General features: G+C 42.3%; 1 long non-coding RNA gene across 1 annotated transcript in view; it reads right to left on the bottom strand.

The window, feature by feature from the left end:
• Positions 1 to 3,530: 3,530 nt before the first annotated feature.
• The window catches only part of LOC143809877 (uncharacterized), a 285,078-nt gene continuing 266,322 nt past the window's right edge, over positions 3,531 to 22,286 (bottom strand). Inside the window, exon 3 of the long non-coding RNA XR_013222505.1 lies at positions 3,531 to 3,721. This is a non-coding gene — a long non-coding RNA (uncharacterized LOC143809877). The remainder of the gene's footprint in view (positions 3,722 to 22,286) is intronic.

The raw sequence follows: 22,286 nt of genomic DNA on the forward strand, positions 1-22,286 counted from the left end.
ACTTTCAGTTACCCACCACCCCTGGACGAAGCTTTCCATAGCGAAACGCACATCGGGTGTCGTGGGTCCCTGGCTGGTGGTTCATACTTGGTAATTATGGTCCTTCCATTGTATGTATTGTGAATGTTCTATGATTGTGGGGCGGTATTCCGTGATGCTGTGGCTGTCGGTGACTTTGCATCTTTTGTTACAATGCATTTATATCTTGTGATTTTGCACATTTATGGTCTTTATTAAAGTTTGTTAGGATATACATTTTTTACATCTTCATATTTATGGTGCATCATCATTGACAGCCGCTGCGTTGGGTATACTGTCGGCTATACTTGCATGATTTTCTTACAGGTGTGTACATCCATGCTAAAGGTTTTTTGGAAGGTCATCTCTTATATATATCTTTTGCCACTTTTTCAGCCATACCTGCCGGTTGTTTCTGCACTTTTTTTGCTCCCCTATTTTATATGCTTGACATATGTTTTTAGACGTGTCTATAATAAAGTTTGTATATTTTCATATTTTTTGGCCTAATATTTTTTTTGTGTGCAACAAACCTGTTATGATTAAAAAACATTACTTAAATGTCTGGTTTGTACTTTAACAAATATGGATGATGTGTTAAATTGCCCATTTAGAAAATTATTAGGCAAAACATCACACAATTAATTAACATAAGTTTATTTTTTAACAAAAAATAAAGAAAGATTATAACATAGAAACTGCATTGTCTTGTCATGGAGTATACCTCTCTGGTGAAACAAAATAATGACTAAACACTAGTGATGAGTAGTGTTGAGCATTCCGATACCGCAAGTATCGGGTATCGACCGATACTTGCGTTATCGGAATTCCGATACCGAGATCCGATACTTTTGTGGTATCGGGAATCGGAATCGGAAGTTCCCAGTGTATGGTTCCCAGGGTCTGAAGGAGAGGAAATTCTCCTTCAGGCCCTGGGATCCATATCCATGTAAAAAATAAAGAATTAAAATAAAAAATAGGGATATACTCACGCTCTGACGCGCCCTGGTAGTAACCGGCAGCCTGCTTTGCTTAAAATGAGCGCGTTCAGCACCTTCCATGATGTCACGGCTTCTGATTGGTCGCGTGCCGCTCATGTGACCGCCACGCAACCAATCACAAGCCGCGACGTCATTCTCAGGCCCTAAACTCCTCATTCTAGGAATTTAGGACCTGAGAATGACGTCGCGGCTTGTGATTGGTCGCGTGGCGGTCACATGAGCGGCACGCGACCAATCAGAAGCCGTGACGTCATGGAAGGTGCTGAACGTGCTCATTTTAAGCAAAGCAGGCTGCCGGTTAACAGCGGTAAGGTGCAGGGGCCTCCGGACGGGTGAGTATATCAATATTTTTTATTTTAATTCTTTATTTTACACATTAATATGGATCCCAGGGCCTGAAGGAGCGTTTCCTCTCCTTCAGACCCTGGAAACCATCAGGATACCTTCCGATACTTGGTGTCCCATTGACTTGTATTGGTATCGGGTATCGGTATCGGCGATATCCGATACTTTTCGGGTATCGGCCGATACTATCCGATACTGATACTTTCAAGTATCGGACGGTATCGCTCAACACTAGTGATGAGCGAATGTGCTACCACTACTCCTTATTCGGCGAGCACCAAGCATTTCCAGGATTATTTGGTGGGAGCTTGGGTCTCCACCTTACAATTTTGGTGCTCTTTAGGCAGGGATTGTCTGCCATGCACTGTATTGCAGCAGCCATCTTTGTTGCGGTATTACAGTGATTGGCTGGCTGCACAGCATCATCAGGTTTATAAGAGACTGGACGCCGCCCTGCTCGGCACATTCAGCTCTGGACTCAGCTAGTGTAGGGAGAGCTGCTGCTGAGATAGGGTCAGATTTGTTCTTTTATTAGTTAGTGTGGATCTAACATTACAGAATCCACAAATCCAGATAAACCAACAGTCCTTTTTAGGGCTAATTAAGGGGTATATTGATTGCAGTGCAAGGTAGGCAGGGGAGTCTATCTGAGCATATCCACATCAGTGCAAGGCATGCAGGCACTGTATGTGAGTATATACTGTAGCTCTCACTGCATACATCAAGAGGGTCCATTACTGTCTGATGCCGCCTATTTTATATATACCTAGCTACAGGTATCTGTGGCCAGGATTGATTTTTTTTGGCACCTGAGTTCTGCATATTTTACTACAAAGCAATCCAGGGCTCCCTGTTTTTATACATTTGTTTGCTTGGTCACGATGCATACTACAGCCAGGTCATTTTAATACAACAGCGTGAAAATGAAAATTCCGTCCATATCACCTACTGCTACAAAAAGCAGTGACATAGAAAAAGCACAACACTCTTCTTGCCCAATATAATCATTTTTTATTAAATAATTTTAAATATACACACCATAAATAATCAATTCAAAACCATATATCTCAGACGTGAGGGACTGATCAACTACTCATCTCTTTAAACACAGAGTATATATAATTAATACAAAGGATATTAAATATCACTAGCTGAACAATAGGATATGTCTTACCCCCTTTAATACACGTGGTACAAAGCCACAATCAGTCAATACATTGAGGGGTATACAAAAACCCTAGCTTGAATTAAATCACCGCTACCGCACCATTAATTACTATGGACTACCATGTTAGCCTCCAAAATCAGAGGACAAACAGTCTTAATGTTGCCGAAATAAGAGATAAATTAACCGCTGTACTTACTGCTGTGTGAGACGAGTGTCCAGTCCCTCTACCCCGACGCGTGTTTCGTCCACACTTCTTCAGGGGGCGTGTCGAGGCAGAGGGAAAGACGGACTCTTATCCTGCGTCTTGACCAATGGACAGCCTATCTTGTAAGTCACATGAGCATTGGTTGCCTTAAGATATTTGGCGCGCCGGATCGTTCCCCCGCCACCCGGAACTGACTCATCACCCTCGGACAACGAGCAGAGAAACAGACATGAAGCCATGGTAACGGCTTACATGCCTGTACGCTGGCTCAAATAGCCGAGGAGATCCGAGTCTGTGGCCGGAAAGACCCGAAGCAGCGCGCACTATACGGCAACAATGATCCACGGGACTGCTACATAAGAATTTGACAAAGTGCTTAGTGCTAATATATTAAATTACAATGACATGTGCTAAGTGTTTAACTCATTGGATGAATTGTTATTACAGAACATTACTACAATAAAAGTAATAATAATGTAATCTAAGGTGAATTATGCTATATTAGAAACTGATAATAGGTTAATTAATATCAGATGACTATTTGATGACTATTTTTACATTAAATATATGTGAAACCATAAGGCAATATATCAGTGAATTCAGTGCAATGATGTTGAAGACTATAGCAAGGCATACATAACAAATATAAATACAGTTTTGTTCAAAATTAATAAGCTATAATCTTAAATTACAGATATAATTAATATAGCAATTTCATTATAATTATACAATTTTTTAAAATCATAAATAATTAATTAATGTGATTATTTTGTGACAACAAAAGTGATTATATTTAAAATTAAACCTATTACTAGAAAGGTAATAATGAGAATTAAGACTGTGAAGCTGTGTAACAATCCCTTTAAATATCTTCAATGTACTTCTATTAATTTCATTTCAATGATATATACATTGATAGTAGCATCCATATATGTAGACTTCCGGTCATTATTGGGACAGGAAAAGAAACGTATCCTATTTGAACTAAAAAGTCATAAAAATTAGTATGCAAGTTAAAATAAAAAAACAAAAAAACGGAATAACCCTCTACCCCTAAAAACTATTGAAAACTATTGAAAAGACAGCATAAAATAGTTATAGGAAGGCGCTGAAGCCAAAACTCTCATTTAGCCCATCAGGGGCCATTGTTCCCAACCTATAGATCCATTTGCATTCTAATTTTGCTAAATTTTTTTGCCAAATCACCTCCCCTCGGGCCCATTTGAATCACATCAATGCCTTTGATTCTCAGAAGACTAGAGTTACTATTATGACTTTGAAAAAAATAACGTGGTATTGTTTTGAGCAAAGAAGGGTCTTCACATGTCAGGGCTTTGTCAATATCCCTGACATGCTCACGCACACGTATGCGTAATTCACGGGTTGTAAGTAGTGTTGAGCATTCCGATACCGCAAGTATCGGGTATCGGCCGATACCGAAATCCGATACTTTTGTGGTATCGGGTATCGGTATCGAAACAACATTAATGTGTAAAAGAAAGAATTAAAATAAAAAATATTGCTATACTCACCTCTCCGACGCAGCCTGGACCTCACCGAGGGAACCGGCAGCGTTCTTTGCTTAAAATGCGCGCGTTTACTTCCTTCCGTGACGTCACGGCTTGTGAATGGTCGCGTGCCACCCATGTGGCCGCGACGCGACCAATCACAGCAAGCCGTGACGTAATTTTCAGGTCCTCAATGCCTAATTCTAGGCATTCAGGATTTTAAAATTACGATCCGGCTTGTGATTGGTCGCGTCGCGGTCACATGGGCGACGCGACCAATCACAAGCCGTGATGTCACGGGAGGCAGGAAACGCGCGTATTTTAAAATTACGTCACGGCTTGTGATTGGTTGCGTGCCGCCCATGTGACCGCGACGCGACCAATCACAGCAAGCCGTGACGTAATTTCAGGTCCTGTATGCCTAATTCTGCATTCAGGACCTGAAATTACGTCACGGCTTGCTGTGATTGGTCGCGTCGCGGTCACATGGGCGGCACGCAACCAATCACAAGCCGTGACGTAATTTTAAAATGCGCGCGTTTCCTGCCTCCCGTGACGTCACGGCTTGTGATTGGTCGCATCGCCCATGTGACCGCGACGCGACCAATCACAAGCCAGAACGTAATTTTAAAATCTTGAATGCCTAGAATTAGGCATTGAGGACCTGAAAATTACGTCACGGCTTGCTGTGATAGGTCGCGTCGGGCCACATGGGCGGCATGCGACCAATCACAAGCCGTGACGTCACGGAAGGAAGTAAACGCGCGCATTTTAAGCAAAGAACGCTGCCGGTTCCCTTGGTGAGGTCCAGGCTGCGTCGGAGAGGTGAGTATAGCAATATTTTTTATTTTAATTCTTTCTTTTACACATTAATATGGATCCCAGGGCCTGAAGGAGAGTTTCCTCTCCTTCAGACCCTGGGAACCATCAGGGATACCGTCCGATACTTGAGTCCCATTGACTTGTATTGGTATCGGGTATTGGTATCGGATTAGATCCGATACTTTGCCGGTATCGGCCGATACTTTCCGATACCGATACTTTCAAGTATCGGACGGTATCACTCAACACTAGTTGTAAGCCCTATATATAGTTTCCCGCATGGGCATTGTGCACTGTATACTACACCCTTTGTGGAGCATATAATAAGGTGTCTAATTACATATGTGCGATTGCCACTTGCATTTGTAAATTCTTTGCTTTTCAAGACATTAGCACACCCTTTGCAATGTCCACATGGAAAGCAGCCTGTTGTCTCTAGCCAAGTATTGCTCTTCTTTTTCAATGGTTCGTAGTGGCTATGTACCAACAAATATTTCAAGTTTTTAGATCTTCGGGCTGTGATCAACGGTGTTGATGGTAGACATTTCCTAAGAGTTGCATCTGATAACAATATAGGCCAGTGTTTATTAATAATCTCCCTAAAATCTGGCCATTGACTATTATAAGTTGTAACAAGATGGACTTGTCCTCCCTCCTCGTCTCTTTTTGGTTTGTTTCTATAGAGCAATTCATTCCTGGGAGTATGTCTGGCTCGATGGTAGCTATCTCTTATCATTTTTTTATTATAGCCTCTATCACGGAATCTTTGTCTCATCATTTTGGCTTGTTCTTCAAACGAATAATCATTAGAGCAGATTCATTTCAATCTAAGAAATTGTCCTATTGGTATACCCCTTATGGTAGACTCGGGGTGTGACGATGTGGCATGCAACAGTGTGTTCATTGCCGTTGGCTTTCTATAGACTTCGGTGGTCAGATTACCACTGGGTGCCGTTCTTATTTGTATGTCCAAAAACTCCAACTCCCTTCCCACTTTATATGTCAATTTAATGTTCTGATCATTTGAATTTAGCCGGGTCATTAACAAATCGAGGTCCCTTCTTGGGCCTTCCCAGATGAACCATACATCATCGATGTATCTCATCCAATGATGTATGTTCTCTGTGCCCAAAACTGGATTGCTAGAAAATACCTCCGTTTCCCAGGCTCCTAGGAACAAGTTTGCATATGAGGGCGCACATGATGCCCCCATAGCAGTCCCTTGCTTCTGTAAGTAATTTTTTTTATTGAATATAAAACTATTGTGGGTCAAGATGAATTCTAATAGACAAATCAGTAGGTCCACCAACCTTGCATCCAAGCTACTCATCCTGAGAAATCACATGGCTGCTGCAATCCCATCTTTATGTCTAATTGACGTATACAGGGACTCTACGTCTGCCATGACCATTATCATGCTTTCGGCCAAATGCATATTGTCTAATCTTTGAAGGGCAGACGTAGTGTCCCTAATGTATGATGGTAGGCTAGCAACCAATGGCTTCAGGAAAAAGTCAAGAGTGTCACAGATGATTTCACACAAACCATCATTGCCCGCCACTATAGGTCTTCCTGGGAGATTAACTGGATCTTTACGAATCTTAGGAATAATGTAGAAGCACAAATTATTATCGGATCATTTGGGTTGATAAAACAGCGTGAAAATCTAGCAATTTAAAGCTGCATTTTTTTGTCCCAAGCATCAGATGTGAGTGCGCAGACAATTCTGGCCTTTTTTTTTTGTAGTATTTTTTGGAGTGTCTTACATTCCTAGACACCATTTTGCTGACCAAAAAATCTTTAGCTGGACAAAAAATTTTTAGCTACAGTTCATATATTTATCACTGTGTTTTGTACGCCACACGCACAGCATATCAATGAGTTAAATATTTTACAATTTTAGTACTCCAACAATTTTTATTTTAGGGTGATAACCTACATATTGACACAATTTTGGTGGGCCCAAAAAAATCCAGGCAACATATTTAACAGTATTCTATCTCTGTCAGATGCCAGATCTATCTGTGGTCTACAAATTGTGGCATTTCCGGACTATATTCCACTGTTTTTGCTGTCTGTTTCCCTAGGTGTATACAGTATTTTGGGATAAAAAAATTTTTTTAAAAACTCCAGGCCACATATTGAAGAGTGTGATATCTCAGTCAGACTCCTGGTCTGTCTGTGCTCTGCAAATTGCTGCTATTCAGGCCTACAATCCACTTTTTGGCTATCTGCTTCCCTAGCTCAAAACACTATTTTGGGGTAAAAAAAACCCAAAAAAACACATATTGAACAGTCTGGTATCTTTATGACATGCCTCATCTTTCTGTGGCTTACAAATTATGTCATTAGATTAGAGTCGAGGCTTGCATTCACTAAATGGGCAAGGAAGTGGATGTGATGGTGATGGTGCTTGCAGGGGTCAAGGCGTGGGCAAGCTGAAAGTGGGCCACAACAAACCCTCACATCTTCTCGCAGCAGATTCTCGTCAGAATTCATAGGGCATGGCAGAACAGCACTCTTGACATCAGAGCAGAGTGAAAAGGTAGTTGGTTGGATAGCAGATAATGCTTCCAGTCACTTTGCCACCAGCACCCTGTCTTCCACACGGTCAAGTCGGAGTAGCTGTGACTCTGGACCGCATATTCCTCACCTTGATCCTCCTTCCTCCCATCATGATGACTGCCCTGAGACAACTGATCCAACACTTGGACACTCCAAAGAGTTGTTCACTTTTACATTTATCAATTAGGGCCTCTCTCCCGATCCAATTGAAGCAGGGCAAGATGAGATTCCCAAATATTTGAGCAGCCATGGTCACACGAAGGCGACGGTGTAACATGTCACAAGAGGTGGACGATCATGAGACACAATTGCCAGAAACTCAGGAGGAGGACCAGGATGCGGAAATGGAAGAAGAGGTGGTGGATGATACAGTAACTGACTCAATCTGGCAGGAGGATATGCAGAGCGAGGACAGCAGCACACAGGGGGATGAAGGCATAGCACCCCAACAGACAGGAAGATGCAGTGTAGTGTCCACAGCAGAAGGTGGGCAAACGTTCCACGCAACACCAACATGATGAAAGTTGCCAGTCCAACTGTAAGGTCTTCCCGAGTCTGGTTATTTTTAAAAGACTCTGCCGATAACCCCAAACAGGCCATTTGCAACACCTGCCATGCCTGCATCAGCAGGGTTAACAACACTACCAGCCTGTCCACCACCAATCTGGGTTGCCCCCACAGTCTACAGCTCCTGCACCTCCTCTTCCCCCCACTCTTCAGCCTCCATCTCCGAAAATAGCACATCAGTCACAAGCTGGAAGCACTGCAGCACTGCCTCAGCCAAGTGCCAACAGGCTGTGTTGAAGATAATCTGCTTAGGTGAAAAACCGCACAATGCTGAAAAGTTGTGCATAGCTCTAAAAGAGCAGTCAGACACCGCTGAACCTACAGCTAGGCATGGTCGTGTGTGACAATGGCTGGAACCTGGTGGCGGCTCTGAGGCAAGCTCAAACATGTGCCATGCCTGATCCATGTGCTTAACCTCATGGTTCAGCGTTTTCTCAAAACCTACCTGGAGCTGCCGGATCTGCTTAGGAAAGTACGCCGACTGTGTGCCCATTTTAGAAAGTCAGCTACAGCTTCAGCCGCCCTTTCAGTGCTTCTGAAGCGTTTGCATCCTCCGGCTGACCGACTGGTGTGTGATGTCCCCATGCATTGGAACTCTACACTGCATATGTTGGAAAGGATTTTTGAGCCGAAGAGGGCAGTTGTTGACTACCAGCATCAACCAGGCCATTGTTATTCAGTTCAGACTCCACAAATAAGACCTCAGGAGTGGACATGGATGTCAGACATCTGAACCATCCTTCAAAACTTTGAGGACTGTGGCGATGATGCCATAATTAACATCACCATCCCGCTTCTCTGCATTCTGAAAAGCTCTCTGCTCACAATGAAAGAGGATGCATTGCAGGTGGAGCACGAGAACATGGAGCAAGGAACTATGCAGGGTGATTACACACAGCCCAGCCTCATGTCATCCCAACGTGGATTGGTTGACAATGAGGAGGAGGAAGAACAGGAGCTACTTTCATACAGTATAGACAGTACTACAAGCACAACTGTCCTACCGTCTGTTCAGCATGGATGGCCTGAGGACAGAGAGGAGGAGGAGGACACCAATGTCACTCATCCTGTTGTTGAGGACATGGAAGGCTTTCCTGTTACCAGTCTGGCACGCATGGCTGACTTTATGTTGCACTGCCTTTCCCATGACCCTCGTATTGTAAAAATTTTGGGTGACAGTCATTACTGGGTAGTGCGACATTTAGACCCACACTACAAGGATAACTTTCAATCTCTTTTTCCAGAGGCAGACAGTTGTACTAAAATGGTACAGTACCAGAGGGCCATTGTTGCGGAATTATTAAAAAATTCCTATCTGAAAACGCTGGCGGCAGACGTCACAGTGCATTGGACAACCAAGGAGTACAGGTGAGAGAGACACAACTTCAATCCAGCAGTGGCAGAGCAATACTGGCAAAGTTCTGGGATAGTTTTCTCAGATGCTCCCATCGTCCTGGCCCAGAAGAGTGGGGTAATGTCACAAGAAATGGAATGTTTGGGAAAATGGTGAAGGAGTACCTTGCTGACCATACCAACATCCTCCGTAATTCCTCTGTGCCTTAAATTGATTGGGTATGCAAGCTGGACAAATGACATAAACTGGCTCGCTACGCTTTGGAGGTCCTGGCCTACCCTGCCACTAGCATATTGTTAGAGCAGGTTTTTAGTGCCGCTGGTGAAATTATAACAGATAAGCGCATTCGCCTGTCAAATGAAAATGCAGGCAGGGTAATGACTTGTGTGTAGGGCAAAATAACTAACCCTAAACAAAAATGTTCCTCCACCACTTGGGCTATGTTCGCACGCAGCGTTTTTGATGCGTTTTTCAACTTTAAGCATTGCTTTCAACCAATACAAATGCATTCACTGAGTAATGTCATTGCAACATTTAACAACCCTAGCTGGCCATGTGTTGTGCGACACATAAGCAGACACATCTTGCTTCATTTATGAAGGAGGGACTCTTAAAGTCACAGAGCCTATTTTTAGAGGGGCATCAGGAGGCATTAATCTTCTTAAAGGGTCATTAAACAGTGGGTCTCCTATGCTGTTATTGCCTATGCAGTGAGTGGCTGGGCTGCCAAAAATTAGGACGCACATCAATACCTCTTTCACGAGACGTACAGGAGGGTCTCCTGAAAAAATGTTGCACTGAATGCAAGGCCTGTCCTGCCCCAAAGTTACATGCACCCCAATAACCGTTTCAGCAGACGTACTGTACTTGAGGGCCTCATGTCAAAAATTGTTCCCATTAGAAGAAAGTGTGTCTCCCATACTGTTTGCTTATGCACTGAATTCAAGGCCTATCCTGCACCAATGTTACATGCACCCCAATAACTGTTTCAGCAGACATACTTGAGGGCCTCATGACAAACTAGTTCCCATTAGAACAAAGTGTGTCTCCCATACTGTTTGCTTATGCATTGAATGCAAGGCCTGCCCTGCAACAATGTTACATGCACTCCAATAACCCTTTGAAACCACATACTGGATGGCCACATGAAACAAAAGTTCCCATTATTATTATTTTTTAATTACCATAAATTTTGTCCATGAAGTGAATGCAAGCCTGGCAATAATTTGCACGCACCACAAGCCACCTTGGAAGAAATGTGGAGGAGGGTCTCATTAAAAATGTTTCATATTGCAAAGGAGAGCTTCACCTATACTTGGAATGCCCATACACTAAGTGCGTGGGCTGACAAAGATTTCTCCAAGGGGGGTACATTTTTAAAAAAATTTTTACGGGCCTCATAGACACCCTTGCAAAAAATAGACTGCTTGTAGCATCACAGAACATGTTCACCCTGGCGTTCTAGTGGTGGTGGATGATGAGGAGAAGGAGGAGGAGGACACCAAATAGCCAAAATCAGGAAGCATATAACCATGTGTGGGTGTGAAGAGGTGCATGGGAATACACCTCCCAAACATACACTGCATTGGAAGATATGTTTTGCTGTCATTTGGTGGTGTAGAGATGTCTTGTCAAATCCAGCCCTTGTTCATTTTTAGAAGAGTCAGCCTGGAAGGAATGTTCCTTGACATATTCCCTAGCAAAATCCATTTTGGTTTCATTTTTTTATGTTTTTTGGTGCCCTGTTAAAATGGCGTGAAACTCAGACAACATTGTTTACAGCTGTGACCAAGAAGTCAGAAATGCTTCCAGGGACATTTGCCATGATGTTCACGTGTCATTTGAGCGGTGTTTCCATCATTTTCAGTTGTTTTTAGACCTTAAAAGGACCCCCGGGGGGGATCCCGGTAAAAATACTCAGGTTTCCCATAGACTTACATTGAGCTCGTTGCTCGGGTCGAGTACCCGAGTATTCCAATTTGCTCAAGCCGAGCAACAAGTACCCGAGTATTTTAGTGCTCGTTCATCACTAATAGTAACGTTTCTCAGTATTATGCATATTACATCAAAAAGCTATGTATTAGCACACTCAGAGCACTCATACTATTTTTACATTTTATTTTCATTTATGCCTTTTTTTAAGTCAGAGTTTTTTATGTATGCTATTATGACTGAGATTTTAGTAGAATATGCGACTTTTTGCTCTAAAGGTTGAAGTAGTGAAAACACAGTACTCATACAATATAATATGGGAGGTGCTCAAGTAGGGCGTCCAGCCTAAAATTGTCCAAAAATAGAAAAGAACTTGGCACTCAAGTAGTATTGTGGCTTGAAAAAACAAACTATTTATTGGGCATCCATAAAGCGAAAAGTTTGAATGTTTTCGGTCCACATCCGGACCTTCATCAGAACAATTTTACTGATATAGTGGATATTATCAAACTCCTGCCATTTGCAGATCCAAAGGTTTTAAGTTGCCTGGATGCCTGGAATGTCCTGTATGCAGCAGCGTAGAGTGGTATGCGACTGAAGTCACGGAGGGGAGCGCTGCGTTTTTGCTTTAAAGGGTTGCAAAAAAATTGTGGCCAAAAATAAAAAACATTTCTGATTTTGCAAAAAATTAATGAACTGCATATCCATTTTGACGAATTAAGCATAAATAAAGAATACTAAAGAACATATATAAGTAACTTAAAAAATGAAAATGATAAATAGTTTATTTTTGTTGTTGTGAAAACTGCAAATATCCATTTAATATCCTTGGGTATACGAACAGTTAGACCACACAGTAAAGTTAGCATTTCTATACTCTCCCTTTCACTCAATGTTATTGTTTTTAGTGGTTAATTTAAAATGTTTAATACACAGTGAACATGTTCTGACAAACGAGGTTTGACCTTGGCGGTCATTATAAGAGTCCATTCATACACAATAGTAATTGGGTTTAAGCTGCTCGCTGCTATATCATAATATGTAACCATGCCAACACCAAACAGAATTAGAGAAGTATTATGTGGTTTCATTTTTACAATCATCTATACAATAAGCTGTCATGTTTGAGTTTTATGACATATGACTACATACTGAGGTTTGAAAGAAAACTGTTACATTCTTTTGTATCAAAGTTTTTTACGGTGTTTCTTCCCGACATTGAAAGTTAGTACTTTGAATATATATCTGATTAGTACAGATGTGTTGAAACAATTCCTGAAATGGTAGTTAACATTCCTTTCAGAGTTATCCTGCCAAAGAGTGTTACACTCAAAAGATGGATTGACAACAAAAAGTTGGACACTTTATATAAAGGTTGAGAAACAAAATCCCAAATTTAATTATTCTGCTGTCTTTGGGTGGCCACATTCTTTGGAGTTCTCTATCATTAGCTTCTTAAGCAGCACCGTTTTTACCAAGATCACAATTCTGCCTTTATCATATACAATTACAGTACAGACCAAAAGTTTGGAAACACCTTCTCATTTAAAGATTTTTCTGTATTTTCATAACTATGAAAATTGTACTTTCACACTGAAGGCATCAAAACTATGAATTAACACATGTGGAATTATATACTTAACAAAAAAGTGTGAAACAACTGAAAATTTGTCTTATATTCTAGGTTCTTCAAAGTAGCCACCTTTTGCTTTGATGACTGCTTTGCACACTCTTGGCATTCTCTTGATGAGCTTCAAGAGGTAGTCATTGGGAATGGTTTTCCAACAATCTTGAAGGAGTTCTCAGAGATGCCTAGCACTTGTTGGCCCTCTTGCCTTCATTCTGCGGTCCAGCTCACCCCAAACCATCTCGATTGGGTTCAGGTCTGGTGACTGTGGAGGATAGGTCATCTGGCGTTACACCCCATCACTCTCCTTCTTGGTCAAATAGCCCTTACACAGCCTGGAGGTGTGTTTGGGGTTATTGTCCTGTTGAAAAATAAATGATGGTCCAACTAAACGCAAACCGGATGGAATAGCATGCTGCTGCAAGATGCTGTGGTAACCATGCTGGTTCAGTATGCCTTCAATTTTGAATAAATCCCCAACAGTGTCACCAGCAAAGCACCCCCCACACCATCACACCTCCTCCTGCCAGTCCTGTGTGTGGCATCTGTCTTTGTTTTTTCTGCCACAGAAAACCTACTGTATAACAGTGGGCCTGATTTCTTCACAATTCTCCCAGAAAAAAAAAAAAGATGCCACACACAGGACTGGCACTAATGCAGATTTGCCAGTCTTAATCTCCCACTTTTACTTTTTTTTATGGGAGAATTGTGAAGAAATCAGGCCCACTGTTATACAGTAGGTTTTCTGTGGCAGAAAAAACAAAGACAGATGCCACACACAGGACTGGCACTAATGCAGATTTGCCAATCTTAATCTCCCACTTTTATTTTTTTTTCTGGGAGAATTGTGAAGAAATCAGGCCCACTGTTATACAGTAGGTTTTCTGTGTCAGAAAAAAAAAAGATGCCACACACAGGACTGGCACTAATGCAGATTTGCCAATCTTAATCTCCCACTTTTATTTTTTTTTCTGGGAGAATTGTGAAGAAATCAGGCCCACTGTTATACAGTAGGTTTTCTGTGGCAGAAAATACAAAAAAAGATGCCACACACAGGACTGGCACTAATGCAGATTTGCCAATCTTAATCTCCCACTTTTACTTTTTTTTCTGGGAGAATTGTGAAGAAATCAGGCCCACTGTTATACAGTAGGTTTTCTGTGGCAGAAAAAAACAAAAAAAGATGCCACACACAGGACTGGCACTAATGCAGATTTGCCAATCTTAATCTCCCACTTTTACTTTTTTTTCTGGGAGAATTGTGAAGAAATCAGGCCCACTGTTATACAGTAGGTTTTCTGTGGCAGAAAAAAAAAAAGATGCCACACACAGGACTGGCACTAATGCAGATTTGCCAATCTTAATCTCCCACTTTTATTTTTTTTTCTGGGAGAATTGTGAAGAAATCAGACCCACTGTTACACAGTAGGTTTTCTGTGGCAGAAAAAAAAAAAAGATGCCACACACAGGACTGGCACTAATGCAGATTTGCCAATCTTAATCTCCCACTTTTATTTTTTTTTCTGGGAGAATTGTGAAGAAATCAGACCCACTGTTACACAGTAGGTTTTCTGTGGCAGAAAAAAGAAAAAAAGATGCCACACACAGGACTGGCACTAATGCAGATTTGCCAGTCTTAATCTCCCACTTTTACTTTTTTTTATGGGAGAATTGTGAAGAAATCAGGCCCACTGTTATACAGTAGGTTTTCTGTGGCAGAAAAAACAAAGACAGATGCCACACACAGGACTGGCACTAATGCAGATTTGCCAATCTTAATCTCCCACTTTTATTTTTTTTCTGGGAGAATTGTGAAGAAATCAGGCCCACTGTTATACAGTAGGTCTTCTGTGGCAGAAAAAAAAAAAGATGCCACACACAGGACTGGCACTAATGCAGATTTGCCAATCTTAATCTCCCACTTTTATTTTTTTTTCTGGGAGAATTGTGAAGAAATCAGGCCCACTGTTAGACAGTAGGTTTTCTGTGGCAGAAAAAAAAAAAAGATGCCACACACAGGACTGGCACTAATGCAGATTTGACAATCTTAATCTCCCACTTTTATTTTTTTTTCTGGGAGAATTGTGAAGAAATCAGACCCACTGTTACACAGTAGGTTTTCTGTGGCAGAAAAAAGAAAAAAAGATGCCACACACAGGACTGGCACTAATGCAGATTTGCCAGTCTTAATCTCCCACTTTTACTTTTTTTTATGGGAGAATTGTGAAGAAATCAGGCCCACTGTTATACAGTAGGTTTTCTGTGGCAGAAAAAACAAAGACAGATGCCACACACAGGACTGGCACTAATGCAGATTTGCCAATCTTAATCTCCCACTTTTATTTTTTTTCTGGGAGAATTGTGAAGAAATCAGGCCCACTGTTATACAGTAGGTTTTCTGTGGCAGAAAAAAAAAAAAGATGCCACACACAGGACTGGCACTAATGCAGATTTGCCAATCTTAATCTCCCACTTTTATTTTTTTTTCTGGGAGAATTGTGAAGAAATCAGGCCCACTGTTATACAGTAGGTTTTCTGTGGCAGAAAAAACAAAGACAGATGCCACACACAGGACTGGCACTAATGCAGATTTGCCAATCTTAATCTCCCACTTTTATTTTTTTTCTGGGAGAATTGTGAAGAAATCAGGCCCACTGTTATACAGTAGGTTTTCTGTGGCAGAAAAAAAAAAAAAGATGCCACACACAGGACTGGCACTAATGCAGATTTGCCAATCTTAATGTCCCACTTTTATTTTTTTTTCTGGGAGAATTGTGAAAAAATCAGGCCCACTGTTAGACAGTAGGTTTTCTGTGGCAGAAAAAAAAAAAAAGATGCCACACACAGGACTGGCACTAATGCAGATTTGACAATCTTAATCTCCCACTTTTATTTTTTTTCTGGGAGAATTGTGAATAAATCTGGGCCACTGTATTAGAGTTTTCTGTGGCAAAAAGTGGCTTGAAGAGATATAACAAAAAAAAAAAAAAAAAAAAGGGACTGTACTACAATTACTATCTCCCTACAGTTATCTCAGAAAAGTATGTCAGGCAGCAATAAAAAGGACTGCTGCACACAAAAGTCAAAAGTGTGGACAAACAAACAAGATAGCTATGCAGAAAGGAAGGAACAACAGGATTTGTGCTTTGAAAAAAGCAGTTGGTTTGCACAGCGGCGTACACACAGCAATGCAGCTATCAGGGAGCCTTATAACCTACAGAGCTGTTGCACAGAAATCGAGCCTCCACTGTCCCAAAAAGAAAAGGTGGTGTTGGACAGTGGAAATCGCTACAGCACAAGCGGTTTGGGGGTTACTTTACCCTGCCTAACGCTATCCCTGCTTCTGACGAAGCGGCAGCAACCTCTCCCTATGCTCAGATCAGCAGCAGTAAGATGGCGGTCGGCGGGAATGCCCCTTTATAGCCCCTGTGATGCCGCAGAAAGCAAGCCAATCACTGCCATGCCCTTCTCTAAGATGGTGGGGACCAGGACCTATGTCATCACGCTGCCCACACTCTGAGTGCACCTTCATTGGCTGAGAAATGGCGCTTTGAGCATCATAGGAAACGCGACTTTGGCGCGAAGATCGTGTACCGCATGGCCGATCCCACGCTGGGATCGGGTCGGGTTTGATGAAACCCAACTTTGCCAAAAGTCGGCGACTTATGAAAATGACCGATCCGTTTCGCTCAACCCTAGTGCTCAGGAATCTTCCTGCTCAGGTGGTTTTGGGTTTTCCTTGGTTGTCCATGCACAACCCAGTAATTGACTGGAAAACCCAGGACATAATTCAGTGGAGCGAGTTCTGCCAGGAGAATTGCCTGGCCACATGTGTGGCTGCGGTGACTTCAAGCGTTCCGGAGTCACTTCTGGATTTTGTGGATGTGTTCTCTGAAAAGGGTTGTTCAGAGTTGCCGCCACATCGTCCCTATGACTGTTCTATCAGGTTTAAACCAGAGGCCAAGTTGCCTAAAGCAAGGATGTTTAACATCTCCGGTCCGGAGAGACAAGCGTTAAAAGATTATATTGCTGAAAGCTTGAGCAAAGGGCCCATCAGGCCATCATCCTCGCCGGTGGCAGCAGGGTTCTTCTTCGTAAAGAAGAAAGATGGCGGATTACGCCCATGTTTGGATTTCAGGGAGTTGAACCAGATTACGGTTCGTGATCCATACCCTATGCCACTGATACCAGATTTGTTCAACCAGGTGGCGGGTGCTAAGTGGTTTACCAAACTTGACCTCAGGGGGGCGTACAACCTCATAAGAGTCTGTCAAGGTGATGAGTGGAAGACGGCTTTTAATACGCCTGAGGGTCATTTTGAAAATTTGGTGATGCCTTTTGGGTTGATTAACGCACCTGCAGTGTTCCAACATTTCATCAATGATGTGTTCTCGCATGTTTTGGGGAAATTCGTTATCGTGTACCTAGATGACATCCTCATATAGTCTTGCGACCGTGATGCTCATTTAAATCATGTCAGGCAGGTGTTACAGCTTCTCAGAGAGAATAAGCTGTATGCTAAACTTGAGAAATGTGTATTTTCTGTTCAAGAGTTGCCTTTCTTGGATTATATTGTGTCTGCTTCTGGTTTTAAAATGGATGCCGCTAAGGTGCAAGCGGTGCTGCATTGGGAACGTCCTGATAACCTGAAAGCACTTCAGCGGTTCCTTGGGTTTTCTAACTACTATAGGAAATTTATCAAGGATTTTTCCATCATTGCTAAACCGCTAACTGACATGACTAAAAAGGGTACCAATTTCTCAGTTTGGCCTGAGGCTGCTGTGCGCGCATTTGAATTTCTTAAGAACAGTTTTATCTCAGCCCCCATTCTTGTGCAGCCAGACGTATCAAAACCCTTTGTTGTGGAAGTCGATGCGTCTGAGGTTGGTGTGGGGGCAGTACTATCTCAAGGCTCATCTTTGAGTGGTTTGCGTCCGTGCGCCTATTTCTCCAAGAAACTGTCGTCCGCCGAACGTAACTACGATATCGGCAACAGGGAGTTGTTGGCAATCAAGTTGGCCTTTGAGGAATGGCGACACTTCTTGGAGGGGTCGGTACATCAGGTTACTGTTATTACCGATCATAAGAATCTGCTGTATTTGGAGTCAGCCAAGCGTCTGTCCCCCAGGCAGGCTCGCTGGGCATTGTTTTTCACGCAGTTCAATTTTGTTGTCACTTACAGACCGGGGTCTAAAAACACTAAGGCGGATGCTCTGTCCAGGTGTTTTCCGGGGGGTGAACCTCGGGAAGATCCAGTACCCATCCTCCAAAAGGGTGTTGTGGTTTCGGCTCTCACTACCGAGGTTGAGGCTGAGATTGCCGAGGCTCAGGAGGAGGTACCATCTGAGCTTCCCATCAACAAATCTTTTGTACCGCTTCATCTCCGCTTAAAGGTTTTGGCAGAGCATCATGATGCTGTCCTGGCTGGCCACCCAGGGGTTAGAGGTACCTTGGAGTTGGTGTCACTTCGGTTTTGGTGGCCCAAGACAGGACGTGGTCTCATACGTGTCAGCTTGTACCACGTGCGCTAGGGCTAAGACGCCCCGCTCCCATCCTGTTGGCACACTACTTCCTCTTGAAGTACCTAGTAAGCCATGGACGGAAATCTCCATGGATTTCATCACTGATTTGCCCTCATCAGCTGGGAACACGGTCATCTTGGTGATTGTTGATCGGTTTTCTAAAATGTCGCACTTTGTGTCTTTGCCTTCGTTGCCTAACGCTAAGACTCTGTCTCAGGTATTTGTGCAGGAGGTGGTCAGACTTCATGGGGTTCCGTCTGACATCGTGTCTGATAGGGGGTCTCAGTTTGTGGCAAAATTTTGGAAAGCATTTTGCTCATGGCTGGGGATCAAGTTGTCTCATTCTTCGGCGTTCCATCCTCAGTCAAAAGGTCAGACTGAGCGTATGAACCAAAATTTGGAACAGTACCTACGCTGCTTTGTCTCTGATAACCAGGAGGAGTGGTCTACCTTTCTTCCTTTGGCTGAGTTTGCCATCAATAATCACCACCAGGAGTCGTCTGGGGAGTCTCCGTTTTTTTGTGTTAGAGGGGCTCTTCCAGCGTTCCGGAGGAGGATCAGTTAGGAGCACAATTGTCATCAGTCTGGAGGAGAGTTAAACAGCACCTGTTGAGTGTGGGTGCTAGGTACAAACGTGTGGCTGACAGTAGGCGTGTGCCAGGTCCGGTCCTCAGTGTGGATGACTGGGTGTGGTTATCCATATAAAACACAAGACTCAAAATACCGTCCCTTAAATTGGGTCCACGCTTTATTGGTCCATTTAGGGTCACCGCCGTCATTAACCCAGTAGCATACCGATTGGAGCTCCCTACGGTGTATAAGATACACAACGTGTTCCACAGGTCTCTTCTAAAGAAGGTGGTGGGTTCTGTGGACGCGGCGCCTATGCCACCTCCAGTCTTGGTGGATGGTAATTTGGAGTTTGAAGTCTCCAAGGTGGTTGACTCTCGTGTAGTGCGTCGCACTTTACAGTACTTGGTACACTGGCGTGGTTATGGGCCTGAGGAGAGGTCCTGGGTACCAGCCTCGGATATTCATGCGGATCGGCTGGTCAGGTTTTTTCATCGTCGCCATCCAGACAAGCCGGGTCCTATAACCCGTGAGGGCCCTGTCATGTCGGATGCTGTTCAGACCAGGTCGTTCGACAGACAGCGGTAATTCCGCTTTTGACCACTATTTGCTCATTGGCATCTGCTAGATTTTATCTAGCTGTTCCGGGGTTAATTTACCTGATCCTCGGATTGGAAGCTGGGCCATGCCCATTGCCTTTAAATAGTTCTCCTGATCATTGGGCGTCGCCGATTATAGCTTCTGTCTTGTGCGTTGTTATCTCGGTCTGGAGTGGAGAGCTGGTTGCTGGAGATTCGTTGCTGGTGGTGTATTTTCCTTAGTCTTATTTACTCCTTCCTATATTTGTATTTATTTTGCCCTGCACATTTATAGTGTATTCCTGAGTGACTGCGGTGTGGTGTATATTTTCCTTTATCCTTGTCTGTGCTAACTGTGGGTATTGGTGTATTACCTCTTCACTGGGTGGTGGGCGGAGGTTTCAGCCTAGGGTTGAAACAGGAGACAGGGTGAGGTTCGAGGCCTGGACATGCACACCATCAGTGTAAACTCCAGGTAGAGGGTCAGTCAGGATTTCCCTAGTCTGAGGGAAATTGCAGGGGCGCGGGTTATTAGCTCTCACTCACCTAGTCTCCCTGTGACACCCATTTATAAGAAATCCCACTTATTAAACCTGACAGGGCACACCTGTGAAGTGAAAACCATTCCCGGTGACTACCTCTTGAAGCTCATCAAGAGAATGCCAAGAGTGTGCAAAGCAGTAATCAAAGCAAAAGGTGGCTACTTTGAAGAACCTAGAATATAAGACATAATTTCAGTTGTTTCACACTTTTTTGTTAAGTATATAATTCCACATGTGTTAATTCATAGTTTTGATGCCTTCAGTGTGAATGTACAATTTTCATAGTCATGAAAATACAGAAAAATCTTTCAATGAGAAGGTGTGTCCAAACTTTTGATCTGTACTGTATGTCTTCAATAAATTAATCATGGTGGGTACTGATTCTCCTCGTGAATCTTTGAGATCTAGCTGTTCTTTAGCACAATGATCGTTTGGAAAAAAATATTAAAAATAAATTTCCTCCAGAAAGAAGAGATATTTTACATAATTTAATTAAATAATAGTCAACCAAAATCTTAAAGCACCCCTTCAGCAGGGTTTTTTTCAGCGCTGGTTTGGTGCTCCTAATCTAAGGTCCCTCACCATAGTCTTATACTTACTCGCTAGTGTTTTCACTTTTTGTCTGTGCCATCTTGTGACAGCAAATTCTGTTTGGCCAGAAATCAGAAATAAACAGTCACATGCTCACAATGCAAGTCTAAGGCTGCCATCACACTAGCAGTATTTGGTCAGTATTTTACATCAGTATTTGTAAGCCAAAACCAGCAGTGGGTGATAAATACAGCAGTGGTGCATATGTTTCTATTATACTTTTCCTCTATTTGTTCCACTCCTGGTTTTGGCTTACAAATACTGATGTAAAATACTGACCAAATACTGCTAGTGTGACGGCAGCCTAAGAGAGCAAAAAATAAGGCTGTCATAGACTTGCATTGAAAAGTGACCTGCAGCAAACACTAGAGCAAACTGCCAAAGAACAACGGAAGCGGCGACAATAAAAGATGAAGATGGCAACAGATAAGCATGAGAGTACGGTCAGAGACCTTAGATTAGAATCACCACTCCATTGCTGCAATAAAAAAATGCTGGATTGTGCTTTAGTTTAGGGTTTTTAGACACAGTTATCTTTTTGCATGTGTTTCTGTTAGAGATTTGATCACAAAACTAAACGATTGTTTTTAAAATTATATTTCAATCTCATAGTTTCTAGGTGAAAGCAATTCAGATTTTACAAATGAAAAAAAAATTTAAACATCCTAAATACCAAGGGTCTAGACTGAAGAATATACACAGAGTTCTACTTGCCAAGGATTACCAAAAATCTGCTGGCATATAAATCCCAATATCTTTAAAAGTAGATTTGAAAGTGTTTTGAAAAAATATCTGTTGACATTTTTCTGGCTTTTAATATCAACTGACTGGGCTATAAAATACTCTTAGCTTTGGAGAGCCACCAATGATTAGTGTTTCCCAGATCTTGAACTGTAAATTGAGTAGTGGAATTACCATTATTACTGAGACGCTAAACTGATTTTTTTGGGGGGTCATTCTATTTGTAATATTAGAAGATGAAAACTTCAAAGGAATTCTTTTTGTATTTAGTTTATTACAACTGCAGTTTCAACCTACAATGTACTAGAATGTAAAACTATATACAAGTATTGCTGTCACCAAAGTGTTCTGTCATATAAAATTGAGCAACTTGAGCACTAGGGTAAGTAAATTAACTAATAGAAAAAGACATTCGAGTTGAAAATTATTGATTATCTGAATAAACCCAAATGAAAAAGGCAAAGCACAATCAGAACAGTTCTGTATTTGTGTGCAGTTGAAAGGTACCATTTTCCAACACCAAATACTACTATAAAATGGCATGTGATATAACACAGAGATAACAGTGTACATAAACATGGCAGGATCACCATTTTTGTTTGGTTCAGCAACACTGCAGTTTCCTTGGAC

The sequence above is a fragment of the Ranitomeya variabilis genome, chromosome 2 (assembly GCF_051348905.1).
Source record: "Ranitomeya variabilis isolate aRanVar5 chromosome 2, aRanVar5.hap1, whole genome shotgun sequence".
NCBI classification, from domain to species: domain Eukaryota; kingdom Metazoa; phylum Chordata; class Amphibia; order Anura; family Dendrobatidae; genus Ranitomeya; species Ranitomeya variabilis.